This window comes from Marmota flaviventris, chromosome 16 (genome assembly GCF_047511675.1).
Source record: "Marmota flaviventris isolate mMarFla1 chromosome 16, mMarFla1.hap1, whole genome shotgun sequence".
Classification (NCBI taxonomy): domain Eukaryota; kingdom Metazoa; phylum Chordata; class Mammalia; order Rodentia; family Sciuridae; genus Marmota; species Marmota flaviventris.
The window spans coordinates 56,958,628-56,979,348 of NC_092513.1; positions in this window are offsets into that span (position 1 = coordinate 56,958,628).

Here is a 20,721-nt window from a genome sequence, read left to right on the forward strand (position 1 = left end):
CCTTATCAATCTTCTGATCAAACTGATGTCCAAGCATCAGTCCCCATCTGAATGGCCGGCCCTGTAGTCATACTCAATGACCACTACAGTCAACCTGTTGGGTAAAATCCTCAGGATAAATTAATGAAGAGGATACTCATTTCCAGACTATCATTACTGAGTTGGATCAAGTGATTGAGCCTCTAGAACTTGCTCACATGTCACTGATAAAGTAATGCATATATTCCATGTGTTGCTCTCATCTAAGTTAAAGTATTTCAAGCCATAGGACATATGCAACTAGTTTGTATCTCTTTCTTATTCTTTTTTTAATCCCCTCAATGTAATTCATTTCCCATTACTCAGGCACAAAATCTTAAAAACAAAACAAAACAAAACAAAAACCCATTCTTTGAATGCTTTATCTACATTGTATACTAATCCTCTGCGGTAGTTTGGAAACTTAATGTTCATGTGGTGGAAACTTAATCCCAATGCAACAGTGTTGAACAGTTGGCTCTTCAAGAAGTCATTAGGTCATTAGGGCTCTGCCCTCACCAATGGATTAATTCCATTATTGTGGCTGTGTTCAGTTATAAAGGAGTTCAGCCTTCCCTCTCTGATGCAAGTGTTCTCTCTTGCCCTTCCACCTTATGCCATGAGATACTCATCAACAAGGACCCCAACAGATACTGGCCCCTCCAGCTTGGACTTCCCAGCCTCCAGAACTGTGAGAAATAAATTTATTTTCATTACAAGTCACCCATCTCAGATTTTCTGTTATAGTAGCACAAAATGGACCAAAATATACTTTAATCAAGTCCAACAGATGTTTCATTTTTATCTCTCTTCTTCCTAAACCTATGCCCTGAGGACACCAAATGTGTGTGGTGACAAAGTATTTCAAGTTACTAATTCATATGATTACCCATGTCCACTCCTATGCTCACTTAAATCATTTCCTAAGCCTCCTTCTTTCCAGAGAGTAAGACAGGAGACATTCATAGAGGAACTTTGTAGAACCAGGAAACAACAAAACCCAACAAAAGCAAAAAATAAATTAAAATTCTCCTGATCTTGGGATTATACTGAAAGATTCAGATCTATGAGCATGACTCTTCAATTAGACTAGAATAAAATAATCTCCAAGCTGGAAATAAGAGAAATTAAGAAAATGGTTGTCAGAGAAAAAGAAACAGGATTTAAATATTGAATGTGAAGATCTGATGCCCTGCCTTCTGCCCCCTCAGGATGAGTCCAGCGAGAAGACATATCCCTTTTGTTTAAAAGAAAGAAAAGTCTTCTGAGGGGGCAAGGCTGGAAGATATCTGACAGCAAAGCCTGGAGACACACATACATTCTCTCACACACACTCACACACCAACCACCATCATTCAGAAGAAGCTGCAGGTGAAACTGGTGGTGTGGCTCGCATTCAAGTAGCAGCTAGAAACAATTCACCTAGTGTCCTGTGGGCTGGAGAGGTGAGAGGTGTGGGGAGTATCTGAAGGCTTCCATGATCCTCCACTTGGGGACCAGCATTGTCTAAGAGAAGGACCTTCCAGGACAGTCAGCACGAGGGAACTTCTAATACAAGGATTTCATGTGGACAGCCTTGGCTCCTAGTGACCACTATCTCACACATACGTAAATGACAAATGTGAAGAGTATTCTTGGGAACAGTCTCCACCATGTGCAGAGAAAGGTAAAGCCAATATGGCCCCCCTCCACCTTCTTTCTCCTCCACCCCATCTGAACTGATGGAATTCAAGACCCCAAGAAAGCACAAAATTGGACTTATTCTACCTAGAAGTGAGAAGAGCACATTTTCTGCAGGAAACAGAATGGAAACTTAGTACCAGAAATTTAAACCAATTCTAGGACAGTTATAGGTTCTGGTTGTGTGGTGGTGGTACACTTGAGTAGGGCCTTTAAAATTTGTACCTGCTGCCCTCATCTGACCAAAATATCTTTTAAATAAGCTCCCTGTGTCCATCTTACATAATGCTGCCAAATTAATCTTACTAAATGCCCTCTTTAACAAAGCATTCGATGGCTCCCTGTTGCTCTCAGAATGAAATCCAAACTCCTCACCCCTGAGGCATTGTGGAAGGTCCTGCACCATCTGCTCCCCAACTAGTTTTGAACATTTTACCTTCTGCCGTCTTCAATACGAGTCATCTGTTTCCAGAAACTTCCAGTCTGTATGCCTTTGTTCATCTTCTCTAGTCATCTTCATCATATCTGAAATGTTCTTCTGCTTCTTTCTTTTACATAAATCTGAATCACCTGTCATTCAACAATTGTATTTTAAGTCCCTCCTTGCTCTTTTCTAAACATACCTGTCCATTTCTGACAGGCACAGAGGCGCAGGCCTATAATCCCAGAGACACAGGAGGCTGAAGATCACAAACTCAAGGCGAGCCTCAGCTGACCGGTCTCAGAGTAAGAAATTTAAAAGTCTGGGGATGTGGCTCAATGGTATAGTGCCTCTGGATTCAATTCCTAGTATCACTATCCTCTACCCCCATCAGGAAAAAATAAATGGGATTCCAAGGGAGCTTCCTGAAAAGTACACACATGTGCTGGGCTCTAAAGATGGACAAGATTTAGGCACACAAAGAAGGGAGAAGGGAGGAGAGAAGGAGTCTACAAGAATGAGATAAAATTATGAGCAAAGAAATCCTCCACGTATTTGGGATTGCTGAATGGTTGAAGAAGGCACAAGCTAAGTCCCCAATTTCTTAACTCCTAAATATTTTAAATTTTTATTTTCTGTACCTCTAACTTTTTTATGTGATTGACCCCTGTATCTATACCATATCATCTCTCTGTATGAACCACTTTACCTAAGTCATCTATCAGCCTATCTATTGAAATGGTTCACATATATGACTTAAGTCTCCATAGAGAAAAATCTGATGTGAATGAGGGTGGCACATCTTAAAAATCACAGATAACTCCTGACATAGCTACAACACCGTTATTAAATGATACATGCAAAGTTGGGTTCTGGAGATGGGCACTGAGTTCTTTGTGAAGCTAAGTGCCATTTATTTCTCAATTAGAAATTAAATACCTAGGGCTGGGAATGTGGCTCAAGCGGTAGCGTGCTCGCCTGGCATGCGTGCGACCCGGGTTCGAGCCTCAGCACCACATACAAACAAAGATGTTGTGTCCGCCAATAACTAAAAAATAAATATTAAAATTCTCTCTCTCTTTAAAAAAAAGAACTAAATTATTAAAAAAAGAAAGAAATTAAATACCTAAGGTAACAGATGTACAGAGACAACAATGATAACTACAGAATCAGGATATAATAAGAGCAACAAGAGAGAAGGTAATAAACATGGAAGACAGAACAAGATGATCCAACATGGAGACAACTGGTATTCCTGCTACAGAGAACTGAAACAAAACCAAGAGAGGGTTCAATCATATACTATTAAACACAGGCCTGACACACAATAGGCAGGCGCTGTACCACTGAGCTATCATCCCAGCCCTAAGATTTTTTTTGCTTTTTGTTTTTGGTTTTGATTTTGGTTTTTTATTTTGGTACTGGGGATTGAACCCAGGGGCCCTTAACCACTGAGCCACATGCCCAGCACCTATCCCTTTTCTATTTTTTAATATTTTATTTAGTGACAGGGTCTTGTTGAATTACTTAGGGCCTTACTAAATTGCTGAAGATGGCTTTGAACATGTAATCTTCCTGCCTCAGCCTCCCAAGTGGCTAGGATTTCAGGCATGCACCCCTGCACCTAGCAGCCCTAAAATACTTTAAATACAGTTATTAAATTAAGTGACATTCTTAATATCACTGCTTCTTGGTAGGACATTGAGTTTCTAAACTTACAAGTTAGAAAACTGAGTCATTTTTCACAGAGACAAAATAAATAACATTTAAATACAGTTAAATTCTTTCAGGATTAGTCCAAGTAAATTTTGAGTTACACGAGGCTTGTTGGGCTGGATTAGGAACAGAGTCAAGGTTTTAATATTGTTTCGATATGGAAATATGCTCTGAGTGATAAACCCTAACTTGGAAGTAAACTTCTAGAACATACATCAGCTTTTAATTCAGGAACTATTTGTATTTCTTTTCTAATAGCTTCAGAGCTTAGCAGAAAACTATACTCAGAGCAGCAGTGTAATAAATGAAAGAAAAAAAATTAATGCATGAGGGTTTTTATTTTTGAATTTGCTGGGTAAGAACAGTGATAGTTTATGTGCTGGATGGGAAATCCTCATGTTCTTCAAGTGATAATCACAAGCATAAAACAGTTACTGCCCGCTAAAACTGATAATAAATATTATCACCAAAGGGCAGAGAGGATGATTACATCATGTAATTGTCTCATCTTGGAAGTCACCAATGGGACAAAACTGAAACAAAGTAAAACAAAATATTCAAAGGACAACACTTTCCGCTCTGAAATGGTATTTTATTTATTTATTTGTTTATTTATTTATTTATCGATTTGCTTAAATTTGAGGGATTGTTTATTTATTTATTTATTCAGCCAATGAATTAGTTTTCTACCACTACAGTAACTGATACCACAAATTTAGCAGTTTAAACAATACAAATGCCTTATCTCCTTTATGTTGTTCTAGCAACAGGTAGACATCAAGATGTCAGCTCTTATCTGGAGGCTCTGGAAAGAATCCACTTGGAAGAACATTCAAGCTGTTAGTAGAATATGACTGAGGTCCTCATTTCCTTTCTGGCTGCCAGATGGGCCTGTCCTGAGCTCCTAGGTGCCAGTCCTTGCATGAGGCTTTCTATGTAGAGGGGCAAAAAAAAAAATAGCATTAATTCTTTGTGCATTGGGACTTCTTCTGACTTCCTGCTACCCAGATAATTCTTAGGTTAGATAATATCTTAACCTAATCTATAATTAAGGTGCCTAAATTTAATTATATCTATAAAGTCTCTTTTGCCATTTGATGTAACATATTCATAGGATCCAATTACCAGTGCATGGATTTCATTGGGCAGCCCTTCTGCCTACCAGTTAGTAATAGTTATTGTTGTTACAGAACTTCTTTTAAAAAATTCTGTACTCAATGCATAGTATGGAAAAAAGCTGATCATTGACCTTGTCGAATGATCACCTGACAAGAGGTGAACTTAGTCATGTTTTTCATGAATAATCCCATTTTTAAACTTAAAAAAATCATTAAAAACTTTAACTATATTATTGGTTCTCCATCAGTTATTTACAAATTATCAAAGCATATTTTTATTATGGAATCATCAGTAGTGTATGGAAACACACAACAAGGATATCACGTCTGCAACTAATTTATTGCTAAATCTTCTAGGTGCAAGGAAATGAGAATTCTCATGCACTTCTGGTGAGAGGTAAATTGTTATATTATGATTTAGCAACATACAGAAAAGCCTTAAAATATGCATATTGTTTGACACATAAATTTCCCTTCTATGAATTTCTCTTAAAGAAATATAGATCAGCATGAAGTTTTCATTACAAAGACATTCAAGATAGTATGACATAAAATAGTAAAAGATTAATGTCATTTAAATATACAAAAGAATAGTTAAATAAATTATGGTTCCTTCAGCTAACAAAATAGAGTTTGTGAGGTTCGACCTCAAAGGGGAATCCCTGGCCCCAAAACAGAACCAAGCCTGGAGGAGCTGGAAAGGTCTCAGATTGTCTCCATACAGGAATAGAAAATAACAACAACAAAACATTTGCATGAAAAATGCAGCCACAATCCCAGTGGCCCAGCTGCCATGGGGGAGCAGTGTTTTCCCTGTCCCTGAGTACAGCAGTTGTGGTAAGAAGTTCTGACAACTTCAGAGCAACACAGGTAACCTGTCCAAGGCTCCTGAGTGAGCTAGACCCACGGAGATTGTGTGGTCAGCATTCCTCATGGTTCAGAAACTGAGAACCTGGCAGATAGGAGAGAAAATCCATTTAATCTCCCTGGAACTTTTAGATGCCAGGCCAGAGTAGGGGAAAATCATGCTTAGACAGATTTGTTTTTGCTACCAAGAGAAATAAAAATTAAGTTGAGTGATGAAAAATAAAATACATTTCTTGCATATTTGAGATTTCTGCATATAACATACGAATAGAGAGAGACATGGATAATAGTGACTATCTCTCTAGATGTTACCATTACAAATGATCATAACTTTGTTCTTTGAGATTTCCTATTATTCCCATTTGTTAAAATTATGGAGTAGGTATAAGTTTCCTATGTGGGTGAAATATTATAAATCTGTATTTTCTGCTTCTTACCTTAATGGAGACTCCAAACATCTGCCCTGTCCAGCACATATTTATTCCTTAATCACTACATTAAGATGTGTGTGTGTGTGTATGTGTGTGTGTGTGTACACAGGATAATTATCATAAATTAGCCGCCCACACTGGTTCCCATCTATTGTCACTCACTCCATGGTCCCTTTGGCATATAGTGCTTCATATTATTCCCTTGTAATCATTTTTATTTCTGCAAGTAAAGTAGCAATAAACTCCGTTTTAGTCCTAATTCTGGCGATTTGAAACTTCTCTTTCTCTTTAGACAAAGTTTTGCCAATTTTCACAAAACCAATTTCTCATTTTGTTGTTTTCTCGATTTTTTTCAATTCTCTGTTTCATTCATTTCTGCTCTAATATTTGTTATTTTCTTCCCCAAATTGCTTTGGGTTTCTTTTTTCTTTTTCTAGTTTCTTAGGGTAGACACTTAGGTTATTGATTTGAGATCTTCCTTTTGCTTAAAATGTACTTGTTCATAGAATACTTTTATTTAAGTACTATCTTAGCTGCACATCACAAGTTTTGGATGTTGTGATTTAATTTTCCTTCAAATAAACGATTTTCTAATCTCTCATGAGATTTCTTCCTTGACACATTGATTATTTAGGAATATATTCTTTAATTTTCACATATTTATGAATTTCCCAGATTTCCTTCTACTGATTTTGAATATAATTTCATTGTAATGGATGAACATATTATGTATGATTTCAGTCCTTTTAAATGTATTGAAACTTATTTTATGGCCTAGTATATCATCTGTCCTGGAGAATGTTTTGTGTGTATTTAAGAAAAATATAAACCCCACTATGGTTGAGTGGAAGGTCCTATCAATGTCTTGTAAGTCTAGTTGATTTATAATATTGCTCAAGTCTTGTATTTCCTTGCGAATGTTCAGTCTAATTATTCTACTATTTAAGTGCAATATTAAAGCTTCCAACTGTTATAATTGTATCATCTGCTTCACTCCTCCCTTATGCCAGTTTTGCTTAAGGTATTTTGGTCTCTCTTTTAGCTACATATGTATTTATAATTGTTCCTGATACAATCATACTCTTATCATTATAAAACAAACTGTTTTTATCTGAAAGTTGTTCTGTGTGCTATCAGTATAGACAAACACTTTAAGAATCCTTCATTCCTGTTTGCCCGGGTTTTTATTCTTTTGCATTCAGCTTACTAATGACTTTCAACTCTAGACTGGTTGGTTTGCATATATACTGGCAGGTATGTTGTTCACTATCTCCAGGAATTGGCTGGTCCTGGGAGTCAGAAAGAAATCAAAATATCAACAATGTCAAATAAAACAGACATGGTCAGTACACTTTCTGCAATTTCCAAGTCACTTCTGAGAAACAGACGTCTGTGGCCATCTCTCCCTAAATGTACCATGTGGCTTCTCTGGGATCCTATTGATTCCCCCAAGGAATCTGCAAGAAATGGGAAGTGGGTCCTCTTTGCCCTGGGACCCTTGGGCCTGTTTCCTCCCCTAATTAGAGGATGCTCAGCCCCTTCCCCAGAACACAGGCTTTCCCCAGCCCTTCCTGGTCAGCTTTTGCCACATATTTGGTGGCTCATTATATCCAGAGCATGAATCATTACAGTCCCTGAAACCAGTTGCACTTTCCTCAAGAGGCAAGGATTTAATCTGTCATGAGATGAGGAGGAATTTTTCCATTTCATTTTTATAGTGCAGGAAAAAAAAGGAAGAAAGAAACACAACAGTTTAGTTTTTATATTTAAAAACTTGCCATTTGTATTCTGGTACATATGTACACATGCATTGTTGTGTACGTGTTTAATGTTAACATTAGATTGACACAAAGATATGTAGTAATTTAAATATCCCCCATCCATTTTTAAGACCTACCTCAATTGCCAACTTTTGGTTTTCTTATTAATTCTGTCTTACCTCCACTAATTTTAATTTCTCCTTCTTTTTGCCAATTATGTTCATCATGCTTCCTTCACATCATATTTCTTTCTGAATTTAAGTGACTTAAAACCACAAAGCATTATCCTTGTGTCTTGTGCTAGAATGTTTATGTATATTCAAAAACTCAATTATTTGCACTTACAGCAAGAACTAAAAAGAAAAGATCAGGGCTGGGGTCATAACTCAGTGGTGGAGCACTTCCCTAGCATGTGTGAGGTACTGGATTCAATCCTCAGCACCACATAAAAATAAATAAGTAAATAATGGTATTGTGTCCATCTGTGTCTAAAAATATGAAAAAAAAAAAAAGAGAAAGGATCAAATGGATGTTATCATCTTCAAAAAGTCAAAACATTCCATAATATGATAATAAGAAACCCTTCTGATTTTGTCTTTTGGTTTATCTGAGGGTTTTGAAGTTTTATTAAAAATAAAGTCTGTCCCTTGGAAGCAATCACATGATTAATAAAAAAAGAACGTGGGGGCTAGGGCTGGGGCGCAGTGATAGAGCACTTGCCTAGCACAGGTGAGGCACTTGGTTCAATCCTCAGCACCACATGAAAACAAACAAATAGATAAACAAATAAATAAAAAGGAAAGAAAAGAGAATGTAATCACTTAATCACTTAGTAGGAGACAATCAGAAACATTCCCGGAAATGAGGTCTAAATCTAGTTATGTTTACTAGGTAAAAGCTTATTCAGAGCTACATGAAAGAGGGGAGAAAAGAGAAGAAAGTAAAGAATTGTGAATATCAAACTTTAGAGAAAAATTACAGGTAGGAAGAAGCTGATATATGAAGTGGCAGATTTTTCCCTGTTACCCACACCTGAAACAGGCCTTGAAGATGTATGTCCCTGTCCTTAAGGAGACATCAACCAGTAGCTGGAGGTACCCGTAAGAGTTCTCAAATCTGTTCTCAGTTAAGAGAAAAAGACCCTCTGAAAGGCCAATCCTATAATCCTGAGCCTATTTCAGTAACAAAAAAATGACTTAAAACCACAAAAAGATAACTTAGCACAGAAGTGTGTCTTTTATAGACATAGTAGCTGCGGAAGCTCAGTTTAATCTCTTTTAATATTTAAACTGAATAGAAGCTTCTTTTGGAACCATGACCACACTTGGGAATTTTTCTTCAAATTGCAATGAACTTGTGTCACATACGAAGTCTCCTGGTTTGTAGCTCTGATGGAGTGGTAAGGAATAGATTCTGAGTTAGGGTATAAAGGCTACAAGAACAATGTAAAGAACAGCCAGGATGGGTTAAAATTCCTGTGCCATTCTCTTCAAGCCTGGGCCTTTTAGTTTTGATTAAAAAGATCACAGAGAATGAATTACTTAGATCCCTTCCTAAGGGGCTTGCTGGCTTAGAGACTGTGCTGATAAAACAAGAAAGATTAACTACACTCTCTTTCTGATATGTGGCCCTGACTCACTCTGGGTGAATGATGAGGCCTGGCTTTGGTGACACAGATCACTGATTAGATTTTTCAGGTGGGGACAACTAGAGAAAGACAAGAATACACTATGTGGTGTATCTGATTTTGATCTTTCTTTATGCATATTATTCTATGAAAATAATGACATAAATATTTATATCTATCTTGAATTTCTTGATGTAAAATGGCATAATATATGGGAAACATTTTTAAAATACTTATTACTAAAGCAAAGTTTATAATCACTTAACTGTGACTTCCATCCACACATTTAATATAACTTTAATTTTACATCAGGGTGAAGTAGGAAATAAACATTCTGCTAAGTATGAGCCCCATTATGCTTGGTAACTTTTTGGTTCTGTTGGCTCAGTGTGCATAGTGTTTGAAGACTTCAGGAGATAGGGTATAAACATTTGACACTTGGGTCTATTCTTCTGGCTTTAATTACCATGGGTAGGTCCTTAGCTGTGCCCTTCAGTTGGCAGATCTGGTCCCTCCAGTCATAGTCCTGGATTCCCAGGGCACAGATTTCTTTCCAGGATCCTGGTAATCCTCTCCCACTAAGAGGACAACAACCCAAGGAAATCCTTCCATGGATCAATCACACAAGTGCATCATCCAACCAAGAGACCTGGACTTGACCATGGAAGGTGTTGTGCTTAATCCTGAGGTCTCATATTTTGCCATAATTTGCAGCACTTCACACAATCATTTTCTACCCTAAGGAAGTTTGTCTTTTTAAAAAATACATTATTTAGAACCATAATTTTGTTATCCAAACTCAAGAGATAAAATACTTCTTAATATTCTACCCTCTCATATTCACATGAGGTTGTGAATTCCAAACACTTCCAGCTATATTTTGAATGTTCTGACCTTCACAATAGAATTCCACATCATTTAAGGGACACTTATATCTAGGTCTCAAGGTGGTCATTAGCAATGTCAGATTCTGAGAAGAACCAAGTGAACATGTAAATGTTCTTTTAATGAATATCATTGTTACTTCTCATTACATCCCTCCTATCTCAGCACTAGAATGCAACAATTTTTGGTGAAGACTAGGAATTGATTTAATATAAAATATTGTTGGTCAAATAATGAAAAAAAAATAGTTAATTGGGAAAATTGACATCAATTTTTAAAATATTGTTTCCATAACTCCCCCACAAAATGCAAATGCCTATTAAATAAGGGGAATTTGCAATGAACTTGTGTTCTATATGGATCTGAAACTTTAATTAAACAAGTTTCTGTTATCAGACATATTTTCTGGTTTAACTTAGAAATAATACTATGATACATATTCACAATTGTTGCTTCTTAAAAGCTATTTCTTTCTAAAATATTAATCAAAATATTTCATATTAATGTATAGAATATTTGTTAAACATTGAGTTTCTAGGAGATTTGCTTAAGAAAAAAGGAGAAATGAAAGATTGTTCATAATCCATCACTTTTGAAATTTGAGATTTTGGCACACAGAGTGTTCATGTAGCATCAGTGAGAACTTGTGATATTCGATGTAGTGTGAATTACAGATAAAAGATGGATAAAATTCTTCATTAAATAATAAACTTCTAAGGTCTTCAGGGAATAGTCCGAGAAGGGCAATAGCTGGGTCAAATGGTGGTTCCATTCCCAGCTTTCCCAGGAATCTCCATACTGCTTTCCAAATTGGCCGCACCAGTTTGCAGTCCCACCAGCAATGTACAAGAGTAGCCTTTTCCCCACATCCTCTCCAGCACTTGTTGTTGTTTGACTTCATAATGGCTGCCAATCTTACTGGAGTGAGATGGTATCTTAGGGTGGTTTTGATTTGCATTTCTCTGACTGCTAGTGATGGTGAGCATTTTTTCATGTACTTGTTGATTGATTGTATGTCCTCCTCTGAGAAGTGTCTGTTCAGGTCCTTGGCCCATTTGTTGATTGGGTTATTTGTTTTCTTATTGTTTAATTTTTTGAGTTCTTTGTATACTCTGGATATTAGGGCTCTATCTGAAGTGTGAGGAGTAAAAGGGATACTGCTACATCGATGTTCATAGCAGCACAATTCACAATCGCTAAACTGTGGAACCAACCCAGATGCCCTTCAATAGATGAATGGATAAAAAAAATGTGGCATTTATACACAATGGAGTATTATACAGCACTAAAAAATGACAAAATCATGGAATTTGCAGGGAAATGGATGGCACTAGAGCAGATTATGCTTAGTGAAGCTAGCCAATCCCTAAAAAACAAATACCAAATGTCTTCTTTGATATAATGAGAGCAACTAAGAACAAAGCAGGGAGGAAGAGCAGGAAGAAAAGATTAACATTAAACAGATACATGAGGTGGGAGGGAAAGGGAGAGAAAAGGGAAATTGCATGGTAATGGAGGGAGATCCTCATTGTTATACAAAATTACATATAAGAGGTTGTGAGGGGAATGGGAAAATAAACAAGGAGAGAAATGAATTACAGTGGATGGGGTAGAGAGAGAAGATGGGAGGGGAGGGGAGGGGGAGATAGTAGAGGATAGAAAAGGTAGCAGAATACAACAGTTACTAATAGGGCATTATGTAAAAATGTAGATGTGTAACCGACGTGATTCTGCAATCTGTATTTGGGGTAAAATTGGGAGTTCAAAACCCACCTGAATCAAATGTATGAAATATGATATGTCAAGAGCTTTGTAATGTTTTGAACAACCAATAAAAAAATAGATTTTACATTCACAGTAAAAAAGTAATAATAATAAACTTCTTTTATTTAAATTTTAGTAAACATGTAAACTACAACTGTAAACATCATTTTTCTGTATTTCATCTCTCTAGGTCTCTGAAGTCTAATTAAAATTTATTTTAGATAGGGTTTATAATGTTTGGAATGACGACTGCCCTGAATAGAAGCAGATATTCCTTAAATAACAAAGTCTGGGAAGCAAATGCTCATGAAGGCCCTGCAACTGAGTTCTAGAATTTTCTGGACAAAGATGGAGTAATATAAACTCCAAAAACCTGTCTAGCCTGGTCATGGATTTCTCAAACATTTCAGGGGGACCTAGAGTTGTTGTGGCTTTCCCAAGAGGTCCAAGGATCCCTCAGTGACAGAGACTGGCTCACAGGAACTCCAGGCTCTGCCCATCATGAGGGGCTATTCTTCCCTATAGAACAAATGATGCTTGCTTTCTTCTTCCCTTCAGCAAAATGTTTATAAAGGAAAATTATGATTGACTCATATATAAGGATTTTTGAGAGTAAATAATGAAAATACTAAGGGAAAACTAATACATTCAATTAATTTGAGCCTTTAAAATAAAATCCCAGGCAGATTCTAGCACAATTTCATCATACTACTCAAAATGACATGCTTTTCCACAAAGGAAAATGAGTCATTTCAGGTTGGGGAGGTGGGCTACATTATTTGGTCCTATTAAAGAAATCTCATTAGCATCAAAACCAGTTTTGGAATAAACAAGCAGGCCTAGCTCTGCATTACAGACACTAATCTTATTTTAAATCAGACAAAGATTCAAGAAGGGGGAGAAAATGCTAAAACATCCCATGTGCACTTGCCATCAGGCTCCTCAGCAAATTGGAAAATACATGTAGATCTTTGAAGCAAAAACACATCATTGGAAGAGCTTCAGTGTGTAAAAGAATACAAATGAAGGAATAATGAGGTAAACTGTGCTTATTGGATTATGGGTCCATAATAGAACATAATCAGCATCTTTGTGCTGATGTGCACTGCTGATAGATGCTTTCGCACCTTTTTGTAGATAATCCTCACATGGTGTGAAATTATTTGTCCTCATTTTACATATGAAGAAACTGACATTTGAAAGGTTTAAGTAACTTATTCAAGGTCAGAGAGCCCATAAAAGGCAGAGGCATCCTTGAAAATAATCTTCATAGGCTATCGGTGAGAATCCAAGAACAGGTTTCGAAAATACTACAAAAATCACTCTGGCCTAGTTCTTACTGTAGCAAACATTGTTAATGCAACTTTTTTAGACATAATTAGAACTATTAGGAAGTATATACCAACCATTATCCTCTCCTAAAACCAGTGTACATTTATATTTGGGTTAATATGTGTGATTGCAATACATTGCTATTCGCTGCCACCCATCTGTGAGGGATGCATTTGTGATAGCAAACCTAGCACAAACTTCTTTTTCCTTCTTCACAATTTCAGGGGTAAGAGATGGATTTTTACCAAAAAGCTTAACAATCTCAGCATGTGATTTTTTTCTTTTATTGTTATTATTTATAATATTCTTAGTTTTAGATGGACACAATACCTTTGTTTTATTTATTTATTTTTATGTGGTGCTGAGAATTGAACCCAATGCCTCATGTGTGATAGGCAAGTGCTCTTCCACTGAGCCACAACCTCAGCCCTCTTTTATTATTAAGTAGAAAACTTTTGTCCTTTTACTTACCTTCTTTCTGGCATATCCAAATTGCCAGCATCACTACTCTTGCACATCGGGTCCATTTTTAAGTAAACAATGGTCACTTGAACTCAAGTACTGCAATACCATGACAGGCTATCTGATAACCAATATGGCTACTAGGTGTCTAATGGGAGGGTAGCATATACAGTGAGGATACCTTGGACAAAGAGAGATTCACTAAAAGCAAATCTGCTCTTACCAAATGGTCTCTGTTTATCCTGAAGAAAATCTAACCCCAGGCAGGTTAGAGCCAGGTGGAACAATTTCATCATACTACTCAAAATGACATGCATTTGAAAACCGATGTCTTGTTTATTTCCAGTAGTATCCATTTAATATTTTTGGACCATGGTTGTCTGTGGGTAACTAAAATCGTAGAAAATGAAATCTCTGATAAGTTGTGGATGGGACCACTGTAGACAATTTTCTGCACTAAAAGCAAATCTGCTCTTACCAAATGGTTTCTGTGTATCCCAGTGTATTCTGATAATATGCTGCTTAACAACATGATCACAGCTACACAAAAAGCTCAAGGGCACTAATATTATACTTGGATAAAACTATTAACTTTACACCTATCTTCTTTGTTCTTCTGAAGAGAAAATGAATGTATGTAGGTGTTTTGCCCCTTCATCCCACCAGTTACTATTTCCAATTATGCTTCCTTCTCCTCCTATTATAACCCAAGCCCAGCTTGTTAGTGTATAATGATTGGTTCAGAGTTAACCATGTGACTCAGGTTTTGTCAAATCAGTGGTCCACATTACCTGCTGTATTCATTTTCTGTGACTTGTAAGGAATTACCACAAACCTGAAGGCATGAAATGACAAATGAAACTTATTCTCTTACAGTTCTGAAGGCCAGAAGTCTGAAATCTGTCTCACTGAGCCAAAATCAAGGTGTCAGCAGGGCCACACTCCCTCCAGAGGTTCTAGGGGAGAATGCATTCCTTGCCTCTTCCAGAATCTGAATATCTGCAGAAATGTTGCCATGAATAGAATACCTGGCTGAGAATGGGATCCTCAGAAGGAGAAAGAGTATCAAAATGACAGAAACAGGGTTACAATGACATTCATTTTAGGATTCAGCCAGGCCCAAAGTTAGGTCACTCTCTGGACTATAAATTATTTGTTAATAAATTCCCTTTTTACTTAAGCCATTTTTTTCAACAGAAAGACTAGTATAAATTACCTGTCCATCACTAGAAAATAACTTCTAGAAAAGCCTCTCATACTGGGTCCACACATGTTAGGGACTTTGGAAACTTTTTACTTCAATCCAATGCTCTGGAATACTTCTGGGTGCATTCTGTGATCGTTTACTTTGAGTGGAAGGTAAAGTCAAGTTGTTCCTGGGAATTCTTGTTCAGATTGTTTCCTTTTTCTATTATCCAGAGATGTTTCTTCGGCCTGGCCTTTCATGTTGTTTTTCTTTCGTGTCACCTGACTCCCACTCTATTTCTTTTTCTTTCTCACCTCAAAGGTCTACTAATTGAAATGTGCCAAAGCAATTGAAATGTGGTATCTCCGTGAATTACTGTCAGACACTTCTGCCTCCGGATCAGCAAAAATATTGTCATGAAGGCGATGGTGTATGTTGGTGGAAGTTTTGATAAAAGAATCATAAGAAATTTCACCTTGGTAAAGATGTTTCTTGAGAAAATTTGAAAAAGTTGAGGAATCTATTTACAACTAAAGTTTTGATATAAAATATTTTAAATATGTAAAATACATGTTGCAGTTACAGAGATTTGGCATGATGTGTAATAATGTAGGATTAAATTGAGATTTAATTTCAAGAAATCAACTTTTAAAGTATTTCTGGGGTTTCTATTAATGATCTGGCAGACCTGGGTTGAGCAGTTGGACACATGTGTGACCAGAGAAAAACTAGATTGAAGGGGGTGATAACCAATGAACATCCAAAAGGAGGTTTTGAGAAGATCTGCCCAGGGCATCTTTCATGTAATATGCTTATTAATAACTTCAATAAGGTCAGAAGTAGCTTGTTTATCAAATGCAAGTATGACATGAGCTGGGGGAGACAGATTAATACATTGATTGATAAAATCCAAAATGAACTTGACAGCTTGGATCTTGGACTGAATCTAACAAGCCTTAAATAGCTTCTATGCTAGGTTAACATTCAATTTCACAACCAAGATGGGAAAACTATGGCTTATTAGTGCTTTTTTTTGGGGGGGGGGTAAATCAATATGAGCAAAAAGTGAAAAAGAGTTGTCAAAAGAGTTCCCTGGATCTTGGTTGTCTGACTGACCAGCAGAGGCCAGAACCAGGGGAAGGGGAGGCCCCCTTTGGCTCCAGACACACCTCTGTGCTTTTAGCAATAACCAGGAAAACAGTCTGCTCAGAGGACAAGGGCCAGCTGATGAGCTGCTGGAAACCGTGTCCTCTGAGAATGTCCTGGAAGAACAAATTCATTTAGGATGAAAAATGAGAATTCCCACATAAGACCGAGGATGTGTTTTCAAATTTTTAAACCATGCTGAATCCCAGGCCTGATCTCAGAGGTTTAGACTCCATAATTAAGGAGAAGAATTTAGTAATCTACCCCTTTTCAGACCTTCCGAGGTGATTATGATGATGAGACAGATTACTTTTTAAAGCCTAGATTATATGACTTCCAGAATAGCTTAAATGTTTCACTTTTCAAAGTGTATTTGTGTGTGTGTGTGTGTGTGTGTGTGTGTGTGTGTGTGTACAGTCAGGCTGTGCCTAATGACCTTTTGCTCACCAATGGACCACATAAATGACAGTGGTCCCATCTGATTATATCACCTTGTGACATCAAAGCCATCTTAGTTTGCATAAATAATTACAATGTTCACTGACAACAAAATTGCTAAGGATGGGTGTCTTAGATTATGGTCTGTCTTTAAGTGACAAATGATTTATATTTAGGCACAAACACACACAGGCTTTTAAAAAAATATATACTCTTTAAATTGATCCATCCTCAAGTATGTAGTCAAACCCTGAGTTAGATATTTCAGTGACTGCTACTGCTTCCCAACTACTGCCAAACACCGGCCTCCAATTACACAAGGAACTCTGGGCAACACAGGCTGCCCTCCCAACCTCAGAGGCTCAGTACGCATAGGGTGGGGCCTGAGAATCTGACATTTCTAAACTGCTTCCATAGTAAAATGCTTCCCAAGTTTGACAACCACTCTGATATAAGTAACAGTCTAGGGAGAGAAGAGGGATTTGGTCCTATCCTGCTAACCAAGAAAAGCTTTGCTCATCACTGAGTTTGAGATAACTGCCATTTATAAATTGACAGGCTTCACTGCAGGGACTAAGAGGGAAGAAAAGATGCAGGTGGAAACAAAGGCTGGAAAGGGGAATCAAAGTTAATTGGCTAATGAGATACAATTCTCCCTCTCCAGGTGCGGTAGGTGTCAGCTGACCCTCCACACATCTGTGTGTGACTCCAGAGACTCTGACCCATTATTTATGCCCCTTAATCAGTTCTTGGACTTCACGTGTGCCACCTCCATTAGTGCTAATGGGAGTTATGTGCAGTCAGCTGGGGAAGAGAACCCCGATAATTGTGGGGTTCTGTGTTTACATAGTGAAGTCACATTTAATGCTCCACACTTTGGGGAAGGCTTCCTGGAAGCCTTGTTAATTTGCTCTTATTTTGGTAATCACTGTTCTTTTGTCCAAGTGGTTATTTTAAAATGGGAAAGGAACCTAAATTAGCATTGTACATTTTAAGGCATACATTTGCATCCATCATAAACTTTAATTTATACTTTGGCCAAATAATTTTAACAGTTGCTATAAAACCAGTTATTTAATAATAGTTTTTACGGCCGTACTGAATGCAGCAGGAGACAGACTTAATAGCCTCATGTCCACAACAAATTTGCAGCTATTATTCAAACATCCCACATGCCTTTGACAATTCCACAGACCAGTCAAATTCCTACTGATTGCATTATTTGAATCTTGCTAATGACTAGTTCACTGCATGCACACGGTAGCTTTTTATTGAATACATCTGTTTTTCCAACTGCAATTTCTTTTGCTTTCTCAGATTTACATCATTACAAAAACTACTGTTATTTTCAATAGAATAATTTCCATACTCGTATATGTGCCCCTTCATAGGACATCTGCAATTCAGTTCTAAAGCACAAAGAAGAGAATGTGCAAAAATGAATACTTGTAACATTTATATTTGTAGTAGTAAACATAAGAGAAGATTTCACAGGGAGGGGGAGATAATTTAGACATATACCATGATAGCTAAATAAGAAAATTTAAATTGGGCAATTTGAGAGACAATGTCAAATAAAAACATATAAAAGGATAACTTGCTCTCACTTTATGGCAGCCCACTTTTTGATACCATGTTCATTTTCTTAAAACTATGAACAGTTTCGAGTTATCAAAACTTGGATAATTTTGACTATCTGAATTTCAAAAATTCAAAAAGTACTAAATCAAATTATCTTACTTATTTTTATATCTTCTGTAACACCCAATGCAGCACTTTGCACTTGGAAATAGATAGAGTACAATATGTGAACAAATAAAATGATTTTTTTTTCAGTGCTGGAAATGGAACCCAGGGTTTAGTGCATGCTAGGCAAAGCACTCTACCACCAAGCTACATCCCCAGCCGTTAAGAAATATTAAGTCTTCTTGAACTTGGATTGTTGGTTTAGCAAGCATTATTTCTTAACAAATAAAGTGGCCTTCAATCTTTGAAAATTTGCTCTGCCTCCAAATAGTGTGTGGAAATAAATTAAGATCAACCAAAGGAGAACAAGTAAAGAATACTTATTCAGAGCTTGTTATAGCAAGGAGGTCAACTACCATCACTACTGTTTGGCAGAGAATCAAAAGCAGGCAGGGGAGTGGCAGTTCTTTGTAGTGGAAAACAGGGGGGGCTTCAGGTCTGTTCTGGTTGGTGGCTGTTGCCATGGAGAAGCTGTAGGCAGACTAACTAGAAGCAGGGCATCCTTTGTGATTGGTGAAGGGGGTATATCTGGCTTTCTCTGATTGGTCCTAAGTTGAAAACCCAGACAAAAATTAAGGAAGCTATCATTCATTATTCAAGTTCTGGCTTTTGGGGGCCAAATGTTGCAGGGATTATTGTTTGATTTCCTGGACTGGTTGTGAAAAAGAGTTGTCTCTTTTCCAACAAGCTGGACTTACAGCAGGTTGGCTTCCTGGGTGATGATGGTTTGGCTTCTTTGAATGGTTGCCATCACAAATCATGGGTCATACTTTCTCTCTCTCTCTCTCTCTCTCTCTCTCTCTCTCTCTCTCGGTACTGGGGATTGAACTCAAGGGTACTCGACCACTGAGCCACATTCCCAGCCCTATTTTGTATTTTATTTAGAGACAGGGTCTCACTGAGTTGCTTAGCACTTCACTTTTGCTGAGGCTGGCTTTGAACTAGTGATCCTCCTGTCTCAGCCTCCTGAGCTATTGGGATTACAGGCATGTGCCACTGCGCCTGGCCCATACTTCTCTGTTTTACATTTGTTCTTGTCTCTTTATTTAGTATCTCAAGTACTTAGATATGGTGCCAGTTGTATAATCTAATTAACAAGGAAAACAAAATTGAGGTGAGAAAATTTAATTTTGTCCCTTGTGCCCAAAATATAGTTTGGCAATTTAGTTGACCTTTTAAGAAACCTAGTTTACACTTGCATTCAAGTTACATATGCACAAAATCTATCATAGTGAATGCACTATCCACAACCTGAACACACATGCACATACACACACACAATTTCCCATTTCTAATCAACTCTGTTGGCCATTTCTTTTGATACAGGCATTTGCTTCCTATCATGTTTACACTAGTAATCTAAGATTTGCCATTGACTTCCACTTTGGAAAATCAGGACTCAGCTCTTTTTCTTACCACCCTCTGGCATCTGCACCGCACCCCACACAGCACAGACCCCACACTTCTGTTCCTGGCCTCTTCATATAGTTCTATCACACTTTGGGGCAGATAACTACTGTTGATGTTATTATGACAATCAAATGCTCTTCACAGCTGATACATGATGTAAACTATGATCATAATCCCTTTCCTTTACGTATTTTCAGAGTTAATAATAGACTTGTGTTCTGTTGGATTAATTTTCTAATCATTTCTTTATCAATTTCTTCTAAATTCTGCTTCTAAATATCTAACTCTCCTTTTGTATGTTTGAGCATATTAATTATTCAATCAACTTTGTCTTCGTGGAGACATCTCTCATGGATTCTGTTCTCCCAGTCTTCTGTGCACCTGGCATCCTGGAATCTCTCCCTACTACAATTCTAGTATTTCTCTTTGTCTCTATTGTGTTCAACCCTTTACATTCCAAATTCTATGCCTTTTTAATTTTTGGTTTACTTCCCCCTTTGGGTGGAGAATGTCTGTCAGCAGTTTCCTTAGAAGGGGTTTATTTTCCTAAAATTGTGCATATTGGAACATGTTTTTATGTTATCCTCACACTTTATTGTAACATGATGGAGAATAAAATTCCAGATAGAAAAGCATTTTCTTTCAGAATTTTGAAAGCTTTACTTTATTGTTTTCCAGACTCATGATGCTATTGAGACGTTTGAAATTACTGTG